This window comes from Globicephala melas, chromosome 11, assembly GCF_963455315.2.
Source record: "Globicephala melas chromosome 11, mGloMel1.2, whole genome shotgun sequence".
Lineage (NCBI taxonomy): Eukaryota > Metazoa > Chordata > Mammalia > Artiodactyla > Delphinidae > Globicephala > Globicephala melas.
Window position 1 is genome coordinate 64827767 of NC_083324.2, and position 20843 is coordinate 64848609.

The 20843-nt window shown below is 42.2% G+C and overlaps 1 long non-coding RNA gene across 3 annotated transcripts in view; it reads left to right on the plus strand.

The window, feature by feature from the left end:
* LOC132598090 (uncharacterized) overlaps positions 1–20843 on the plus strand; it is a 102387-nt gene that overhangs the window by 7264 nt on the left and 74280 nt on the right. For all 3 annotated transcript variants that reach the window (XR_009565792.1, XR_009565794.1, XR_009565793.1), the window contains exon 4: positions 18–118. This is a non-coding gene — a long non-coding RNA (uncharacterized lncRNA). The remainder of the gene's footprint in view (positions 1–17; positions 119–20843) is intronic.

A 20843-nucleotide genomic window follows, 5' to 3' on the forward strand; every position in this document is an offset into this window, starting at 1 on the left:
CTTAGTCTTACCACCAGGTGGCGACAGGAACCTACCCGCTGCGAGAGGGCCAGCCAGGCTGAAGGAGAGGACCACTGGGAATAACGCAAAGATTTTCGAAAACTTTTTTGAGTACTAGGTAAATGCTAAATCTTTATTTTCTTTCACTTCCATTTACTTAATGCAACAGTCCTGTGGTAGGCGCCATTACCCTCCTTTAGGGGATGAAATGGAGGTGGTGCTGGTAACTGGCGACCAGGAATTTAACCCAGTCAGTAGGACTCCACATTACTCTCTTAACCACTGAAGTCATAGTCACAGCTACAGCGGCCTTTGGAATTCCTAGGGCCCTGTGATTCCCAAACCTGTATGATGATAAAAATCACCTGAGGCTCTTTTAAAAAAATTCAGATTTCCTGGGTCCCAGGACAGGCACTGAATTAGAATCTCCCAGGAAAATGGGCTTGGGAATGTGTGTGGTTAACAAAAGTTCCTGTTTGGAAACATGAATCTGCTCTCAGAGAGGGAAAGTAACCTGCCCAGGGTCACACAGCCAATCCCCTCCAACTTCTTAATACCCTCTAATTCGGAAGCCAGGCCATAACCCCCAAAAGAAGAGACAATATAGCACATGACCCAGCAATTCCACTTCTGGGTATATGCCCCAAAGAGTTAAAAGTAGGACCTTGAAGAGATATTTGAGCACCCATGTTCATAGCAGCATTATTCACAATAGCTAAAGGGTGGATGCCACCCAAGTGTCCTTCAACAGATGAATGGATAAGCAAATATGGTGTATACATAAAATGTATTATTATTCAGCCTTAAAAAGGAAGGGAGTTTTGACATATGCTACAACATGGGTAAAATTTGAGGGTATTATGCTAAATGAAATAAGCCCATCACAAGAAGACAAATACTGTATGATTCCACTTATAAGAGGTACCTAACATAGTCAAATTCATAGAGGCAGAAAGTAGAATGGTGGTTTCCAGGGGCTGAGGGGAGGGGGCAATGGGGAGTTATTGTTTAATGGCTACAGAGTTTCAGTTTTGCCAAATGAAAATGGTTCTGGAGGTAGATGGTTGCACAATAATATGAATGTACTTACATTGAACTGTACACTTAAAAAGGGTTAAGATGGTTAATTTTATGTTATGTGTATTTTACTAGAATACAAAAAGTTGGAAAAAAAAGATAAGACAATCTATGCCCAGCCCTGGAGGGTTGATAGTGGTGAAGCATGAGAAGGTGTGTGATTTTCTTCATCTTTTGAATGATTTTATGAATAAATATTATACGGAATTTGATGAGTATTGTCAGGTCACCTCTCTCCTCAAAAAGGATTGTACTAATAATGTACGGATGTACTTTTTTCCCAATAACTTCACCAATTTTGGGTTTTATTATTTTACTTTTTTTCCTGTTTAATGGGTGAGATAGTACTTCATTATTATTTAAATTTGCATTACCGCTTGTTAGACTTAAAGTCGAAGGTCCAGAATTGACCAGTGTCATTGACAGCCTCAGAATGATTTTCCTCAAAATGTTAATTCTTGGGGAATTCCCTGGCAGTCCAGTGGTTAGGACTCTGTGCTTCCACTGTAGGGTGCCTGGGTTCGATCCCTGGTCGGGGAACTAAGATCCCCGCAAGCCACACACACAGCCAGAACAAAGAAACAAACAAACAAAATGTTAATTCTTGATTTATTATACTGAATAAAACAAGTCCATGTTTATTGTTAAAGTAAATTAAAAAACCTACTAGGTCTGTTATTGAGAGGAGGAAGTGGCTCCTGCTTGAGCTTCTGCCATGATTGTTCCTGCTTATTCAACATTAATTCCAGGTTCTGAGGTGGAGGCTCACAAAGAGAGGGGTGGGTTTGGAGACCACAAGTGTAAAAACTCCTGTTCATTTTGTGGCACCTCGTGGCGGCCCTCCCAGTGGCTGTTTTTACTTACCTTCTAGGTCATTCTCCTTGTGATGGGGCAAAAATGGTCAGTGAGAGGCTGGCATAGACATGTGCCCCCCCCAAAAAATAAAAGAGTCCTGTAATTATTGGTCCAATTTCTCCTCCCTCCATCTTCCCTTCCTAAAGAAGACTGATTCTTCCATTTGGGAAAGTGGCTGAGTTGAGCTGGGTATGGACGAGGAGCATTTTTGATCGCTTTATTTTTTTTTTGGTGGGAGATAGAGATTGAGTAGCTCCAGGGCATGAGGAGATTTTAATTAGTGTGGCTTTGAACTATGTATTTGACTCCCTTTAAATCCCTTGAGAGGTGTGACTAAAGAATGAAATTGCTTGTTAATTACTTTAGGCTATTGGGTTGTATTTCTTGTGTCAGATACCATTCTGAGACTGAGTCACATGTGCCCACATTTTATTAGGGTTCCGCCCTTACTAATGAAGACTTGGGCGTGAGCTCTCGAGCCTCCAACACCCTGGGGTCTTGGCTCCTTGACAGCCCTGCCACCCACCACCAAGGCCACGCCTTGGACCCTGTCATCACCCGAAACTGCTCCACCTCTGAAATTACAATTCAGACGTCCCACTCTTTAGTGACAATCACCTCCCCCAACCCCTGCCCACTTTCCTCTACCACACCTCTCCCCTGACCCCACTGGGGCTTCTAGCCCATTGATCCCTATTGTTCTGCCCAAGCATCTTTTCCCTTTTCTGTTGGTAATGACACCCACTTATTCCTTGGAGGAAACTTCATTTTTTCTCCCATATGGATAATATGATTCAGGTGAGGCTCACTCTACCCTCACATCGGGGCAATCATACTTCAGATTCTTGGCCACATCAATGGGTCAGGGGTGGGCATGTGACCCTGTTCAGTCCAGGGAGAGCCAACCCAGTGCTATTGCTGAGACGCCAGAGAAGGGGACGTTTTCTTTCTGCTCATGTGGCTCACCTTGCAGAACTTAGCCTGGACTGGTGAGGGCTGCCCTGGGGTCGAGAGCCTGCAGGATAAGGAGGAAAGCAGAGCAAAGAGGGGAGGTTCCTAACAATCTCGTTGGAGTATCTGGAACCAACCATTCCTGAAACTACCCTGGGTTTTTCAGATTTGTGAGTTGATGTCTGAGATCTGTGAGTCAGGATTAGATTCTATCACCAGAAACAGACGTGGCTATTACAGTGCTACTCCATTGAGGCTCTAGATGAGGGGTGCCTAGATGTGGTTGCTCATCAGAATCACACGGGAAGTGTGATTTTTCCCTTAAAACCTTTATAGATACAGAAAAAAGCATAAAACGTAAATGTATAAGTTAATGTATTATTACAAAGCCAACTCCCATTGTAACCTCATCAAGGTCAAGAAGGAGAACACTGGGGACTTCCCCAGTGGTCCAGTGGTTAAGACTCCGCCCTTCCAATGCAGGGGGTCATGGGTTCAATCCCTGGTTGGGGAACTAAGATGGTTTGGCCAAAAAAAAAAAAAAAAAGAATGTTGTTCGACTCAAAGCCTCAGCCCCTCCTCCCCTACATGGAACCACCACCCTGACTTCTGTGCAATCTCATTCTTGCTTCTCTTGATCATTTTCAGCCTGAGTATGCTTTCCTAGACACTATGGGGTAGTTTTGCCTGTTTTATTTATTTATTTTTTAAAGAAGCACCTCTCTTCTTTAAAATTTGCAGTTATTTTCTAATATTTATTTAATTTATTTTTTTGACTGCGTTGGGTCTTAGTTGCAGCACACGTGATCTTCGTTGCGTCATGTGGCATCTTTCATTGCGGCGTGGGGACTCTTCGTTGTGGTGCGCGGGCTTCTCTCTAGTTGTGGCGTGTGGGTTTTTCTCTCTCTTGTTGTGGTGTGCAGGCTCCAGGTCATGTGGGCTCTGTAGTTTGGGGCGTGCAGGCTCTCTCGTTCAGACTTGTGAGCTCCGTAGTTGTGGTGCACGGGCTTAGTCACCCCGCAGCATGTGGGATCTTAGGACCCTGACCAGAGATCGAACCTGTGTCCCCTGCATTGGAAGGCGGATTCTTTACCATTGGACCACCAGGGAAGTCCCAGTTTTGCCTGTTTTAGAATGTTGTACAAATGGAATTATTTATTAATCTTAATGACGCCAAATTTGTCAGACTTTTCATTTAAGGTTGGTGCTTTTGTATCAGGAAAAGTAATCTGTCACCACCCTGAGGCTTTCATCCTCAAACGTTTCTTTCACCTTCTATCGCCTTTTATAATCTTTATTGTTCTTTATTCTAATCTTTTATTGTCTTTATTATCCCACTATGGTGTGAGGTAAGGGTCGAGTTTCATTTTTTCCCTGTATGAACACTCAATCTGTTTATCGAAAAGGCTCATCTTTCCCTGCACTCTTTTGTGCTACATAAATCACAGCTTGTGTCCACCTCAGTGTCAGCTTCTAGTCTTTTCTTCAGTCGTCTATCCTTGCAAAAATACCACCCTCTCCTAATCACTGTACTTTTATGAAGTTTGATATTCAGTAGAGCGATATTCCTATATATATATATATATATATATATTTAGGAAGATATTCTTGGCCATTTCATTGCCATATTATTTTATTTATTTTATAAATTTAATTAATTAATTTATATTGGTTGCGTTGGGTCTTTGTTGCTGCACGTGGGCTTTTCTCTGGTTGCAGCGAGTGGGGGCTACTCTTCGTTGCAGTGCACAGGCTTCTCATTGCGGTGGCTTCTCTTGTTGTGGAGCACAGGCTCTAGGCGCGCGGGCTCAGTAGTTGTGGCTCATGGGCTTAATTGCTCCGTGGCATGTGGGATCTGCCCGGACCAGTGCTCGAACCTGTGTCCCCTGCATTGGCAGGCAGATTCTTAACCACTGTGCCACCAGGGAAGCCCCCTCCATATGTATTTTAGAATCAACCTGTCACATTCTACCAAAAAAGAAAAACAAACCATGAGGATTTTGATTTGATTGCATTGACTCTACAGGTCAGTACATTGTTCAAAAATGAGTCTTCTAATTCTTTTTTTTTTTTCAAATGTGCACATATTAAGAAGAGAAGATAGAAGATGGGGGAGACCTAACAAAATTTGTTTTTTTTCCAGCTTTATTGAGATATAATTGATGTATAACACTGTGTATTTTTAAGGTGTACAATGTGATGATCTAATACATTTATAAATTGCAAAATGATTACCACCATAGCATTAGCTAACACTCCAACCAGTCACATAATTACCATTTCTTTTGTGTGGTGAGGACATTTAAGATCTACTCTCTTAGCAATTTCAGGTATATAATAGAGTATTATTAGCTATAATCACCATGCTGTACATTACATCGCCAAAACTTATTAATCTTATGACTAGAAGTTTGCATCCTGGAAGTTTGTCTTCCAGTCTTCGAACATGGTGTGAGTGTGTGTGTGTGTGTGTCCACTCATGCGTATACTCACACACATACATTTATTCAGTTAATTAAAAATTTTTTTCTCTATAATGTGTTTTGCACATCTTTTGTTAATTTTGGTTTTTTTTTGGCTGCATTGGATCTTCATTGCTGTGCGCGGGCTTTCTCTAGTCGTGGCGAGTGGAGGCTACTCTTCGTTGCGGTGCTTGGGCTTCTTATTGCGGTGGCTTCTCTTGTTGCGGAGCACGGGCTCTAGGCGCGCAGGCTTCAGTAGTTGCAGCACACGGGCTCAGTAGTTGCGGCCCATGGGCTCTATGGTATGCGAGCTTTGGTAGTTGTGGTGTGCGGGCTGAGTAGTTGTGGCTCATGGGCTCTAGAGCACAGGCTCAGTAGTTGTGGCGCACGGGCTTAGTTGCACTGTGGCATGTGGGATCTTCCCGGACCAGGGCTCAAGCCCATGTTCCCTGCATTGGCAGGCAGATTCCTAACCACTGCGCCACCAGGGAAGTCCCTCTTTTGTTAAATTTATTCCTAGATGATTGCTATATTTTTTAGTGCTCTTCAAGTGTCTTTTTTAAAGTCCAGATTTTTTGGCTCAGCCTCTGGAGAGTCTGAATGAGTAGTTCTGGGTGGGCCCAGTGATTCTGATGTGCAGCCAGGCCTGGGAACATGGGCCTCTCTGGGGCTCCCCTCATGATCTCTTTTCAAACATATTCAGTCCCCTCCCCCTCCCAACTGGCCCCATCCCATAAGCTGATGAACGGGCTCAAGTCTCTCTCTCGGAGTAAGCCTGCTAATCCCCTCAAGGTCCTGCCATCACATTTTTATCCCACTCACAGCCACACTTTCAGAAGGGGTTGTCTACACCTATGATTTCAACCTTTTATGCTTGTGTATGCCTAAATAAATTTGAAAAACCATGTAGCCCCTCACACATTTTAAAATTGACATTTAATTCAAATCATCCTTACCCACCCCTGTGTCCTTCTGGTCTACCAAGCGGGCTTTTTCTCTTGGCCCCCTCATGCTCCCTCACCCTCTGCAGGGTGGCCTCTGGTGCCTGCATGCCACTAAATCTGCTCTACTCAAGGTCTTTAGACTTCCCTGTCACTAAATTGCAGGGACAGTTTCAGTCTTTGTCTTACCTGCCTTCTCTGCAGCATTTGAAGCTCTTGGCACTCCTTCATTTTATATGCTCTCTCCCTGGGTGCCCATGACATCACACTTTCCTGGTCTCCCCTCCTCCCTTCTAACAAGCTACTTACTGACTGTGATGAGTGATTGAAGGGAACAAGCAGGCAGAGGGGATGGAGGGTGCCAGTCAATGGAGGGTGCCAGGGAATGGAGGATACCAAGGGATGGAGGGTACCAGGGGATGGAGGGCACCTGGAATGGAAGGTACCAGGGGATGGAGGGTACCAGGGGATGGAGGGCGCCAGGGAATGGAGGGTACCAGGGAATGGAGGGTGCCAGGGAATGGAGGGTACCAGGGGGTGGAGGATACCAGAGAATGGAAGGTACCATGGGATGGAGGGTACCAAGGGATGGAGGGTACCATGGGATGGAGGGCACCAGGGAATGGAGGGAATAAGGGGATGGAGGGCACCAGGGAATGGAGGGTACTATGGGATGGAGGGCACCAGGGAATGGAGGGAATAAGGGGATGGAGGGTACCAGGGAGTGGAGGGTAATTGAGTTTCCTTGGCTCCATCCTCTTCCTATCCCATAATGCCAATCCCATACCAAGATTTGTTGATCATACCCACACACACAACATTTTTTCCCTCAATGAAGAAAAAAGTAATGTTGATCATTGTAAAAATTTAAGCATGTTGAAAAGAAAAAGAGAGAAAATTTCAATCACCTGAAATCCCCCAACCCTGAGAAAATCCACCATTATAACATTGGTGCTTGTCCCTTCATTTGCCTCCCTGTGCATTTACACACACCAAATGTGTCAGTTTACAAAAAGTTGGAAAAATGGTTATTATGACAGATGCCCTTTTTCTTTAAAAATTTTTACTTATTTATCATTTTGACTTTTCTTCCCCAGAAAACCACTGTTAACACTCTGGTATGTGTCCTTCTAGACTTTCCACCTGTTGATAGAATCACACATAAAAAACCTGGAACATATAGAGCAACGGTCCCCAACCTTTTTGGCACCAGGGACCGGTTTCGTGGAAGACAATTTTTCCATGGACGGGGTGGTGATGTTGGGGTGGATGGTTCAGGCGGTAATGGGAGCGACGGTTCAGGCGGTAATGAGAGTGATGGGGAGTGGCAGATGAAGCTTTGCTCGCTTGCCTGCTACTAACCTCCTGCTGTGTCGTTCGGTTCCTAAGAGGCCGCGGACCCCTGATGTATAGGATTATTTTTGTCACTATTTTTATAGAAAAGTGTGACCATGTTATATACATATCTCTTCTTCTTGCTTATTTGACTTAACCCTTCACATCAATTAGCATAGTGCTAAATTCCTCCTTTTTAATGGCTGTATAATATTCTGCAACCTGGATGCACCAGCATTTATTCACTCATTGCCTTATTAAGGTGTATTCCTTTTGTTTTTCAGTTTTGTCTTGTTTTGTTTTCACCACTTTGATTAATGCTACCATAAATATTCTTGGACATATCCATCTTTATGTGCTCTTGCTTTTATTTATTTATTTATTTTTAAAGTGGGTTGATTCCCAGGTATGAATTGTTGGGTTAAAGGGTGTGTATATTTCAATTTTAATAGATCTTTCCAGATTGTTTTCCAAAATGGCTGTAAGGAAACACTTTTTCACCAGAAATGAATGAGAGTAGAGCCATTTTACCATATTAGCCATATTCCCACAAACAATAGGTGTCATTTGTGTTTTTCTTTTTTGTTGATCTGTGGGTATTTAATTAATTAATTTTTGGCTGCGTTGGGTCTTAGGTGCAACGCCTGGGCTTCTCTTTAGTTGTGGCGTGTGGGCTCCAGGGTGCGTGGGCTCTGTAGTTTGTGACACGCAGCCTCTCTAGTTGAGGACTGCGAGCTCAGTAGTTGTGTCACATGGGCTTAGTTGTCCCACAGCATGTGGGATCTTAGTTCCCTGCCCAGGGATCAAACCAGTGTCCCCTGAATCATAGGGAGGATTCTTTACCACTGGACCACCAGGGAAGTCCTGATCTGTGGGTATTAAGTGATAACATGCTATTACTTTAATTTACATTTCCCTGACAACTAGTAAGACTAAATATCTTTTCATATTCTTGTTAGACACTTGGATTGCTCTTCTGGGAACTATTTCTACCCTTTTCCTTTTTTCCAGTGGATTATTTGTCTTTTTCTTATCACTTTATCAGAGCTCTTTTTTTTTTTTTTGGCCGCGCTACATGGCTTTCGTGATCTTAGCTCCCCAACCAGGGATTGAACCTGGGCCACGGCAGTGAAAGTGCTGAATCCTAATCACTGGACCACCAGGGAATTCCCAGGAGCTCTTTGTATAATATAGATATTAACTTGTCTTTCACATGGATTTCAAATGGTTTCCTATTCTATTAATTCCCTTTGACTTTGGTTGAGGTATCTTTAGCCATAAACAATTTACCATTTTAATGTAATTAAATGTGTCGACCTTTTCTCTTATAGTTTCTGTCTTTCTGGTCCGGCTTAAAAGGTTTTTTGGAGGGAATTCCCCGGTGGTCCAGGGGTTAGGACTCAACACTTTCACTGCCGTGGCCTGGGTTCAGTCCCTGGTTGGGGAACCAAGATCCCGCAAGCTGCAAGGCACGGCCTAAAATAAAATAAAAGGCTTTTTGTAATATATTTTTATATATTCTGCATATTGTTTACATGTACACATTTAAACCATCTGAAATTTGTTTTTTGTTTCACTATGGTGAGAGATAGGGGTTCTACCTCATTTTCTTCCTCGTGGGATCCCAGTTGAGTCAGCAACACTTATTTATTTATTTTTTGCTGATCAGTTTTTTAAAAAATTTATTTTATTTATTTATTTATTTTTGGCTGCATCGGATCTTCGCTGCTGCACACGGGCTTTCTCTAGTTGCGGCGAGCAGGGACTACTCATCGTTGTGGTGCGTGGACTTCTCATTGCCGTGGCTTCTCTTGTGGCGGAGCATGGGCTGTAGGCACGTGAGCTTCAGTAGTTGTGGCACGTGGGCTCAGTAGTTGTGGCGCACGGGCTTAGTTGCTCCACGGCATGTGGGATCTTCCTGGACCAGGGCTCGAACCCATGTCCCCTGCAATGGCAGATGGATTCTTAACCACTGCACCACCAGGGGAGCCCCTATTTTTTTTTTTAATATTTATTTATTTGGCTGCGCTGGGTCTTAGTTGTGGCATGTGGGATCTTCGTTGCCACGTGCGGGATCTTTGTTGCAGCATGTGGGATCTTTTTTCTCTTTTTTTTACTTGCGGCATGCAGGATCTAGTTCCCTGACCAGGAATAGAACCCGGGCCCCCTGCATAGAGAGCAGGAGTCTTAACTACTGGACCACCAGGGAAGTCCCAGCAACACTTATCAAATAAAGTACCATTCTTTCCTCACCAAATTGAAATTTCACCATTGCTACATTTTAAATCAAATCTGCGTTGGTATCTGGTCTTGTGCTCTCTTCTCTTTCACTGAATTTTTCATCAATTTCTTGACCATTCTTGGAAAAGTGTTGGTAAGTGTCAGAGTTCTGGAAAAGCCCATCTTCCCCACGTCCTTAGCCGGACTTGAAGGGTGAGCAGCCTAGATTACTGCATACACCCCGCAAGACAACCCCTCCCCAGCATATACCAGATTGTTCCGGCGTGTTATGCGTACACATATTCTCTGCACTACTTTTCTCCCTGACAGCCTCACCAGCCACTCAGCCTCACCACTGCTCTGCTGCAGATGCCAGGACTAATCTCATTACGCCCTTAATCCCTGTTTATGGTCCCTGGTCAGCCTCCTCCCTGCATCTAATCCCCATCTGGCCCTGCTTCCCCTTCTCTCATCCTGTCTCCTGCCCCCTAACTACTAAAACCCTTCACCAAGCCCCTCCAAACTCAGGCATGAGAAGGGCCCTAGGATTTGTCTTCTGTGGACAGTTCCTTCATCTTCTAGATCTTCTGGAAAACTGGATCTCCCTGGTGACACTGCTTCCCCACCACTAACTCAAATGGTGACTATCTTCTCTCCTTCACTCCTCCTGCCACTGGGCCAATATTGACCTACTTGCTTTGCTTCCAGAAAATGATCCTTCGCTTTCTCCAAACTCCCAGCTTTAAATCTTATGCTATTTAACAGAACTATTGTTGCAGACATCTACTGACCCTTGGTTGGTCCTTCTGATTCCTTGAAAGGGTTAGTACCTAATTCATTGCCCTTCTTGCTAATACCACTCCAGTCATAATTTTTTTGAAGTATAATTGACCTACAACTATATTAGTTCCTGGTGTACAACATGGTGATTCAATATGTCTATGCATTACAAAGTGCTCACCACAATAAGTTACCGTCTGTCACCATACAGAGATATCACATAATTTTTGACCATATTCCCCACACTGTACATTTCATCCCCATGACTCATTTATTTTGAAACCGGAAGTTTGTACCTCTTAATTCCCTTTACCTATTTCACTCATTCCCTCCACCCCCCACCCCTTTGGCAACCATCTATTTGTTCTCTGTGTCAATGACTCTGTTTTTTTTTTTTTTTTTGCCGTACGCGGGCCTCTCACTGTTGTGGCCTCTCCCGCCGCGGAGCACAGGCTCCGGACGCACAGGCCCAGCGGCCATTGCTCACGGGCCCAGCCGCTCCGCGGCATGTGGGATCCTCCCGGACCGGGGCACGAACCCGTGTCCCCTGCATCGGCAGGCAGACTCCCAACCACTGCGCCACCAGGGAAGCCCCTGTTTCTGTTTTTTTTTTAAAATATTTGTTTATTTATTTATTTCCTTGGTTGTACCTGGTCCCAGTTGTGGCAGGCGGACTCCTTAGTTGTGGCATGCGAACTCTTAGTTGCTGCATGCATGTGGGATCTAGTTCCCTGACCAGGGATCGAACCCAGGCCCCTTGCAGTGGGATCACAGAGTCTTATCCACTGTGCCACCAGGGAAGTCCCTCTGGTTTTTTTTTTTTTTTTTTTCTGAATTTTATTGATTTTTTTATACAGCAGGTTCTTATTGGTCATCCATTTTATGCATATTAGTGTATATATGTCAATCCCAATCTCCCAATTCATCACCCCACCACCACCACCCCACGCTGCTTTCCCCCCCATGGTGTCCATATGTTTCTTCTCTACATCTGTGTCTCAATTTCTGCCCTGCAAACCAGTTCATCTGTACCATTTTTCCAGGTTGCACATCTATGCATTAATATACGATATTTGTTTTTCTCCTTCTGACTTACTTCACTCTGTATGACAGTCTCTAGATCCATGCACATCTCTACAAATGACCCAATTTCGTTCCTTTTTATGGCTGAGTAATATTCCATTGTATATATGTACCACATCTTCTTTATCCATTCATCTGTTGATGGGCCTTTCGGTTGCTTCCATGACCTGGCTATTGTAAATAGTACTGCAATGAACATTGGGGTGCATGTAATTTTTTGAATTATGGTTTTCTCTGGGTATGTGCCCAGTAGTGGGATTGCTGGGTCATATGGTAATTCTATTTTTAGTTTTTTAAGGACCCTCCATACTGTTCTCCGTAGTGGCTGTATCCATTTACATTCCCACCAACAGAGCAAGAGGGTTCCCTTTTCTCCACTCCCTCTCCAGCATTTGTTCTTTGTAGATTTTCTGATGAAACCCATTCTAACTGGTGTTAGGTGATACCTCATTGTAGTTGTGATTTGCATTTCTCTAATAATTAGTGATGTTGAGCAGCTTTTCATGTGCTTCTTGGCCATTTGTATGCCTTCTTTGGAGAAATGTCTATTTAGGTCTTCTGCCCATTTTTGGATTGGGTTGTTTGTTTCTTTAATATTGAGCTGCATGAGCTGTATATATATTTTGGAGATTAATCCTTTGTCCGTTGATTCTTTTGCAAATATTTTCTCCCATTCTGAGGGTTGTCTTTTCGTCTTGTTTATGGTTTCCTTTGCTGTGCAAAAGCTTTTAAGTTTCATTAGGTCCCATTTGTTTATTTTTGTTTTTATTTCCTTTACTCTAGGAGGTGGATCAAAAAAGGTCTTGCTGTGATTAATGTCAAAGAGTGTTCTTCCTATGTTTTCCTCTAAGAGTTTTATACTGTCTGGTCTTACATTTGGGTCTCGAATCCATTTTGAGTTTATTTTTGTGTATGGTGTTAGGGAGTGTTCTAATTTCATTCTTTTACATGTAGCTTTCCAGTTTTCCCAGCACCACTTATTCAAGAGACTGTCTTTTCTCCAGTGTATATCTTTGCCTCTTTTGTCATAGATTAGTTGACCATAGGTGCGTGGGTTTATCTGTGGGCTTTCTATCTTGTTCCATTGATCTATTTTTCTGTTTTTGTGCCAGTACAATATTGTCTTGATTACTGTAGCTTTGTAGTATAGTCTGAAGTCAGGGAGTCTGATTCCTCCAGCTCTGTTTTTTTCCCTCAAGACTGCTTTGGCTACTTGGGGTCTTTTGTGTCTCCATACAAATTTTAAGATGATTTGTTCTAGTTCTGTAAAAAATGCCATTGGTAATTTGATAGGGATTGCATTGAATCTGTAGATTGCTTTGGGTAGTATAGTCATTTTCACAATATTGATTCTTCCAATCCAAGAACATGGTATATCTCTCCATCTGTTGGTATCATCTTTAATTTCTTTCATCAGTGTCTTATAGTTTTCGCATACAGGTCTTTTGTCTCCCTAGATAGGTTTATTCCTAGGTATTTTATTCTTTTTGTTGCAATGGTAAATGGGAGAGTTTCCTTAATTTCTCTTTCAGATTTTTCATCATTAGTGTATAGGAATGCATGAGATTTCTGTGCATTAATTTTTTATCCTGCAACTTTACCAAATTCATTGATTAGCTCTAGTAGTTTTCTGGTGGCATCTTTAGTATTCTCTGTGTATAGTATCATGTCATCTGCAAACAGTGACAGTTTTACTTCTTCTTTTCCAGTTTGTATTCCTTTTACTTCTTTTTCTTCTCTGGTTGCCATGGCTAGGACTTCCAAAACTGTGTTGAATAATAGTGGTGAGTGTGGACATCCTTGTCTTGTTCCTGATCTTGGAGGAAATGCTTTCAGGTTTTCACCATTGAGAATGATGTTTGCTGTGGGTTTGTCATATATGGCCTTTATTATGTTGAGGTAGGTTCCCTCTATGCCCACTTTCTGGAGAGTTTTTATCATAGATGGGTGTTGAATTTTGTCAAAAGCTTTTTCTGCATCTATTGAGATGGTCATATGGTTTTTATTCTTCAATTTGTTAATATGGTGTATCACATTGATTGATTTGTGTGTATTAAAGAATCCTTGCATCCCTGGGATAAATCCCACTTGATCATGGTGCATGATCCTTTTGATGTGTTCTTGGAGTCTGTTTGCTAGTATTTTGTTGAGGATTTTTGCATCTATATTCATCAGTGATATTGGTCTGTGATTTTCTTTTTTTGTAGTATCTTTGTCTGGTTTTGGTATCAGGGTGATGGTGGCCTCATAGAATGAGTTTGGGAGTATTCCTTCCTCTGCAATTTTTTGGAAGTTTGAGAAGGATGGGTGTTAGCTCTTCTCTAAATGTTTAATAGAATTCACCTGTGAAGCCATCTGGTCCTGGACTTTTGTTTGTTGGAAGATTTTTAATCATAGTTTCAATTTCATTCCTTGTGATTGGTCAGTTCATATTTTCTGTTTCTTCCTGGTTCAGTCTTGGAAGGTTATACCTTTCTAAGAATTTGTCCGTTTCTTCCAGGTTGTCCATTTTATTGGCATAGAGTTGCTTGTAGTAGTCTCTTAGGATGCTTTGTATTTCTGTGGTGTCTGTTGTAACTTCTCCTTTTTCATTTCTAATTTTATTGATTTGAGTCCTCTCCCTCTTTTTCTTGATGAGTCTGGCTAATGGTTTATCAATTTTGTTTATCTTCTCAAAGAACAAGATTTTAGTTTTATTGATCTTTGCTGTTGATTTGTTTGTTTCTATTTCATTTATTTCTGCTCTGATCTTTATGATTTCTTTCCTTCTGCTAACTTTGGGTTTTGTTTGTTCTTCTTTCTCTAGTTCCTTTAGGTGTAGGGTTAGATTGTTTATTTGAGATTTTTCTTGTTTCTTGAGGTAGGCTTGTGTAGCTATAGACTTCCCTCTTAGAACTGCTTTTGCTGCATCCCATAGGTTCTGGATCATCGTGTTTTCATTGTCATTTGTCTCTAGGTATTTTTTAATTTCCTGTTTGATTTCTTCAGTGATGTCTTGGTTATTTAGTAACGTATTGTTTAGCCTCCATGTGTTTGTGTTTTTTACATCGTAATTCATTCTTAATCTCGTCGCGTTGTGGTCAGAAAAGATGCTTGATATGATTTCAATTTTCTTAAATTTACTGAGGCTTGATATGTGGCCCAAGATGTGATCTATCCTGGAGAATGTTCTGTGCGCACTTGAGAAGAAAGTGTAATCTGCTGTTTTTGGATGGAATGTCCTATAAATATCAATGAAATCTATCTGGTCTATTGTGTCATTTAAAGCTTGAGTTTCCTTATTAATTTTCATTTTGGATGATCTGTCCATTGGTGAAAGTGGGGTGTTAAACTCCCCTACTATGATTGTGTTACTGTTGATTTCCTCTTTTATAGCTGTTAGCAGTTGCCTTATGTATTGAGGTGCTCCTATGTTAGGTGCATATATATTTATAATTGCTATACCTTCTTCTTGGATTGATCATTATGTAGTGTGATCATTATGTAGTGTCCTTCCTTGTCTCATGTAACATTCTTTATTTTAATGTCTATTTTATCTGATGTGAGTATTGCTACTCCAGCTTTCTTTTGATTTCCATTTGCATGGAACATCTTTTTCCATCCCCTCACTTTCAGTCTGTATGTGTCCCTAGGTCTGAAGTGGGTCTCTTGTAGACAGCATATATATGAGTCTTGTTTTTGTGTCCATTCAGCAAGCCTGTGTGTTTTGATTGGAGCATTTAATCCATTCACGTTTAAGGTAATTATCAATATGTGTGTTCCTATTACCATTTTCTTAATTGTTTTGGGTTTGTTTCTGTAGGTCCTTTTCTTGTCTTGTGTTTCCCACTTAGAGAATTTCCTTTAGCATTTGTTGTAGAGCTGATTTGGTGGTGCTGAATTCTCTTAGCTTTTGCTTGTCTGTAAAGCTTTTGATTTCTCCATCGAATCTGAATGAGATCCTTGCCGGGTAGAGTAATCTTGGTTGTAGGTTCTTCCCTTTCATCACTTTAAGTGTATCATGCCACTCCCTTCTGGCTTGTAGAGTTTCTGCTGAGAAATCAGCTGTTAACCTTATGAGAGTTCCCTTGTATGTTATTTGTCGTTTTTCCCTTGCTGCTTTCAATAATTTTTCTTTGTCTTTAATTTTTGCCAGTTTGATTACTATGTGTCTCAGCATGCTTCTCCTTGTATTTATCCTGCCTGGGACTCTCTGTGCTTGCTGGACTTGGGTGGCTATTTCCTTTCCCATGTTAGGGAAGTGTTCGACTATAATCTCTTCAAATATTTTCTCGGGTCCTTTCTCTCTCTCTTCTCCTTCTGGGACCCTTATAATGCAAATGTTGTTGCATTTAATGTTGTCCCAGAGGTCTCTTAGGCTGCTTCATTTCTTTTCATTCTTTTTTCTTTATTTTGTTCCATGGCAGTGAATTCCATCATTCTGTCTTTCAGGTCACTTATCCGTTCTTCTGCCTCAGTTATTCTGCTATTGATTCCTTCTAGTGTATTTTTCATTTCAGTTATTGTATTGTTCATCTCTGTTTGTTTGTTCTTTAATTCTTCTAGGTCTTTGTTAAACATTTCTTGCATCTTCTCGATCTTTGCTTCCATTCTTTTTTTTTTTGCGGTACGCGGACCTCTCACTGTTGTGGCCTTTCCTGTTGTGGAGCACAGGCTCCAGATGCACAGGCTCAGTGGCCATGGCTCACGGGCCCAGCTGCTCCGTGGCATGTGGGATCTTCCTGGACCAGGGCACGAACCCGCGTCCCCTGCATCGGCAGGCGGACTCTCAACCACTGCGCCACCAGGGAAGCCCCTGCTTCCATTCTTTTTCCGAGGTTCTGGATCATCTTCACTATCATTATTCTGAATTTGTTTTCTGGAAGGTTGCCTATCTCCACTTCATTTAGTTGTTTTTCTGGGGTTTTATCTTGTTCCTTCATCTGGTATATAGCCCTCTGCCTTTTCATCTTGTCTATCTTTCTGTGAATGTGATTTTTGTTCTACAGGCTGCAGGATTGTAGTTCTTCTTGCTTCTGCTGTCTTTTTGCTTCTGTAGTTCTTCTTGCTTCTGTTCTTCTTGCTTCTGCTGTCTTCCCTCTGGTGGATAAGGCTAGTCCCTCTGTTTTGTTATGTTTGTTCATTTGTTTTATTTTTTAGATTCCACATATAAGTAAAATCATACAGTATTTGTCTTTCTCTGTCTGACTTCTTTCACTTAGCACGATACCCTCATGGTCTATCCATGTTGTTGCAAATGGCAAGATTTCATTATTTTTTTAATGGCTGAGTAATATTCCGTTTCATATATATATATATGTAACATCTTCTTTATCCATTCATCTATTGATGGGCACTTAGTTTCTTCCATACCTTGGCAATTGTAAATAATGCTGCAACAAACATAGGGGTGCATGTATCTTATCAAATAGGTGGTTTTGTTTCCTTTGGAAAAATACCCAGAAGTGGAATTGCCGGATTGTGTGGTAGTTCTATTTTTAATATTTTGAGGAACCTCTATACTGTTTTTCATAGTGGCTGCACCATTTTACACTCCTACCAACAGCACATAAGGGTTCCCTTTTCTCCACATCCTCACCAATGCTTGTTATTTCTTGTCTTTTTGTTGATGGCCATTCTGACGGGTGTAAGGTGATAGCTCATTGTGGTTTTGATTTGCATTTCCCTTATGATTAGTGATGATGAACATTTTTTCATGTACCTGTTAGTCATCTGTATGTCTTCTTTGGAAAAATGTCTATTCAGCTACTCTGCCCATTTTCTTTTCTTTTTTCTTTTTTTTTTGTGGTACGCGGGCCTCTCACTGTTGTGGCCTCTCCTGTTGCGGAGCACAGGCTCCGGACGCGCAGGCTCAGTGGCCATGGCTCACGGGCCCAGCCGCTCTGTGGCATGTGGGATCTTCTTGGACCGGGGCATGAACCTGTGTCCCCTGCATCGGCAGGCGGACTCTCAACCACTGCGCCACCAGGGAAGCCCCCCGCCCTTTTGCTTTTTAAGTCCTCCAGCCCCTGTTTAATCAAGTTCCTATTTTACATTCTTTCTGTTAAAATAACTAGTGTAGAATATAGTTTCTTGACTGGACCCTGACTTATACAGATGATTTCTAGACAAGGGGGAAAATGTCAACTTTACTGTATTAAAATCAGAAGTCAAAGACCCTGTTTTATAAATTTTTGCATACCCACAAGACTGAATGCTGACTTATACAAATATTCAGTAAAGAGTTGAGTAATGAATATTGAATGAATCAGTGTGCCCACAAAAGATATCCATGTCCTAATCTATGGAAACGGGGGTGGGGGGAGGATCTTTGCAGAAGAAATTAAGAATTTTGAGATGAGGTAATTATCCTAGATTATCCAGGTGTTCTCTGAATGCACACACATGTAATATCCTTAGAAGAGGGATGCAAAAGCAGATTTGATAGAGAAAAAGGTGATGTGAAGATGGAGCAAAGGGAGATAATAAGATGCTGGCCTGGAAGAGTGGGGTGATGCAGCTGTAAGCCAAGGACTGCTGGCAGCCACTGGAAGCTGGGAGAGACATGGAGCAGATTCTCCTCTAGAGCCTCCAGAAGTGTAACGGAGTAAGTTTCTGTTGTTTTAAGCCATCAAGTTTGTGATCTTTGTTACAGCAGCTAATACATGAATACTGAATTGGATTAAATTGATGTAGGAGATGACTTTCCTAAGGAAATTAGTTCTTCTAGTGTCACATCACATGGCTTAACCAGACAGGTCGGTGTCCTGTCTGTTTTGGGTCCATAGAGGGGTCCTTATTTTCAATGCTCTGACTTATTTACTAGAATAACATACCCACTACCTAAAAAGATTTGAGGTTGACTATAGTGAAAGACAGCTCTAAGTAAATGTAAAATGAGAAGGAAAGAACTGAAGCCACATTATAGTAGTGGTTATTCATTCATACATTTATTCAATCTTACACTCATTTAAAATATTCTAGGGACTTCCCTGGTGGTGCAGTGGTTAGGAATCTGCCTGCCAATGCAGGGGACACGGGTTCGAGCCCTGGTCCGGGAAGATCCCACATGCCTTGGAGCAACTAAGCCCGTGCACCACAACTACAGAGCCTGCGCTCTAGAGCCTGCGTGCCACAACTACTGAAGCCCGCATGCCTAGGGCCCGTGCTCCTCAACAAGAGAGGCCACCGCAGTGAGAAGCCTGTGCACCACAATGAAGAGTAGCCCCAGCTCGCCACAACTATAGAAAGACCGCGTGCAGCAACAAAGACCCAACACAGCCAAAAAACAAAAAAAATTTTTAAATTAAAAATAAAAAAAAGAAAAAAGTATTCTACACACCAAATTAACGTACCCAGCACTGTTCTTGATTTAATAAAGATGCTCCTTATGATGCAGGGTCAAGAAATTAAAAAATTTTGGAAGTAAAATGCACCTAAGCAGCTTGGTGTTTGGGCTCAGCATGGCTAAGAAACTGGATTCTAGGCCAAGCACCAGGCTGCCTGTGTTCTAGCCCCCTACTCTGCTGCTGTAACTGAGCGAATAGGCTCGTTGCCCGCTGAGCAGAGAAAGACCAAATACCGAGGCAATACTCTTTTGCAGAGAGAAAAGTCTTTATGGCACAGTAGCCAAGCAAGCAGACAGGAGACAAAGCTCAGATCTGTCTCTGCAATCTGAGGTTCAGTCAAACTTTTATGAGGTAGGGGAGGAGGGTTGGTCTGGGGAAGTGCTGGTGGCTCAGGTTTTGATTGGAGGGCTTTGGAACTTGGCCATTTGTAGTAAGGTGTGGTAAGGGGGACTTCAGCACCAGATCGTCCTGAACAATGACACTTCACTTCTGAAAGGGTTCCAGGGTTCAGGTTCCAGTCATGTCCTGGTCTCCTGTTTCCACTGGGGGCAGTTAATTGAGGTCAAAATTTTCTCTTTTGCTCATTCATTGGCTATATGACTTGAGGTTTCGTTCTGTTGTCTCTGAAAAACAACTCACTATCTTATTAGAAGCAGGATAGGGCAAGTTTGGGCTGATTCTGTGGTTACGCTACGTGTTGTGCTACTGAGCCTCTGTTTCTTCCAATAGCCTGGGTACCTAAATGACTGCATGGACAAAGGCTATTTACCTGCTCAGTACTGTTACGTAACACATAAAGAAATTTCTATTGTGTATGAGGCTTACATATTTTGGGGTCTGTTTGTTGTAGCAGCTGGCCTGTCCCAATTCATAACATTCTATGGCAATAGACTTATTTATTGAGGATAGAGTGTGCACTGCTGATTTCAGTGCAGGGCCAAAGGAATGTGACTTATAAGAATATGTATTTGGTCTTCCTCCTGCTTCTGGCACAGAGCTCCTAAAACCCTTGGAATTTCCTAAATAAGTGCAGTGGGAGAATTTTTTGTCACAGTATTTTGTCTTTTGTCCTCAGTTTCTGAAACACCTTCAGAGCCATAACGGCAAAAAGAGTGTTTTGTTATTTATTCATAACAAACCTGTTTCAATCACAGTTGCTTTGTGTTAATGAGGTGGCTTTTGGAAAGCCCCAAAGGATGGGGGCTGGTTACCAGGGGAACCAATCACTGATTAGAGGGTTAGAACTTTCAGCTCCTCTTTGGGAAGGGGCAAGGGGCTGGAGATTGAGTTCAATCATCAGTGGACAATGATTCAATCAATCATGCCTACGTAACATAGCTTCCTTAAAAACCCAAAAGGACACGATTCAGGGGGTGCTGGGAGAGTGGCGTGCTCTGAGAGGGCATGGAAGCTCCACCCCCATTCCTACATACCTTACTCTCTGCACCTCTCCCATCTGGCTGTTCCTGAGTTCTATCCTTTTATAATAAACTGATAATCTAGCAAGTAAATGTTTTCCTGAGTTCCGTGAGCCACTCTAGCAAATTAATTGAAACTGAGGAGGGGAATTTATAGTTCATTGGTCAGGAGTGCAAGAGACAACCTGGACTTTTGATTGGCATCCTTCTGAAGTTGGGGTAGTGGGCAGTCTTGTGGACTGAGCCCTTAACCTGTGGGATCTGACGTAATCTCCAGATAGATAGTGTAAAATTGAGTTAAACTGTAGTACACCCCGCTGACATCACAGAATTGCTTGAATGTGTGGAGAATACCCCCACATCTGGTGTCAGAAGTGCAGTAGTTTTGTAGTA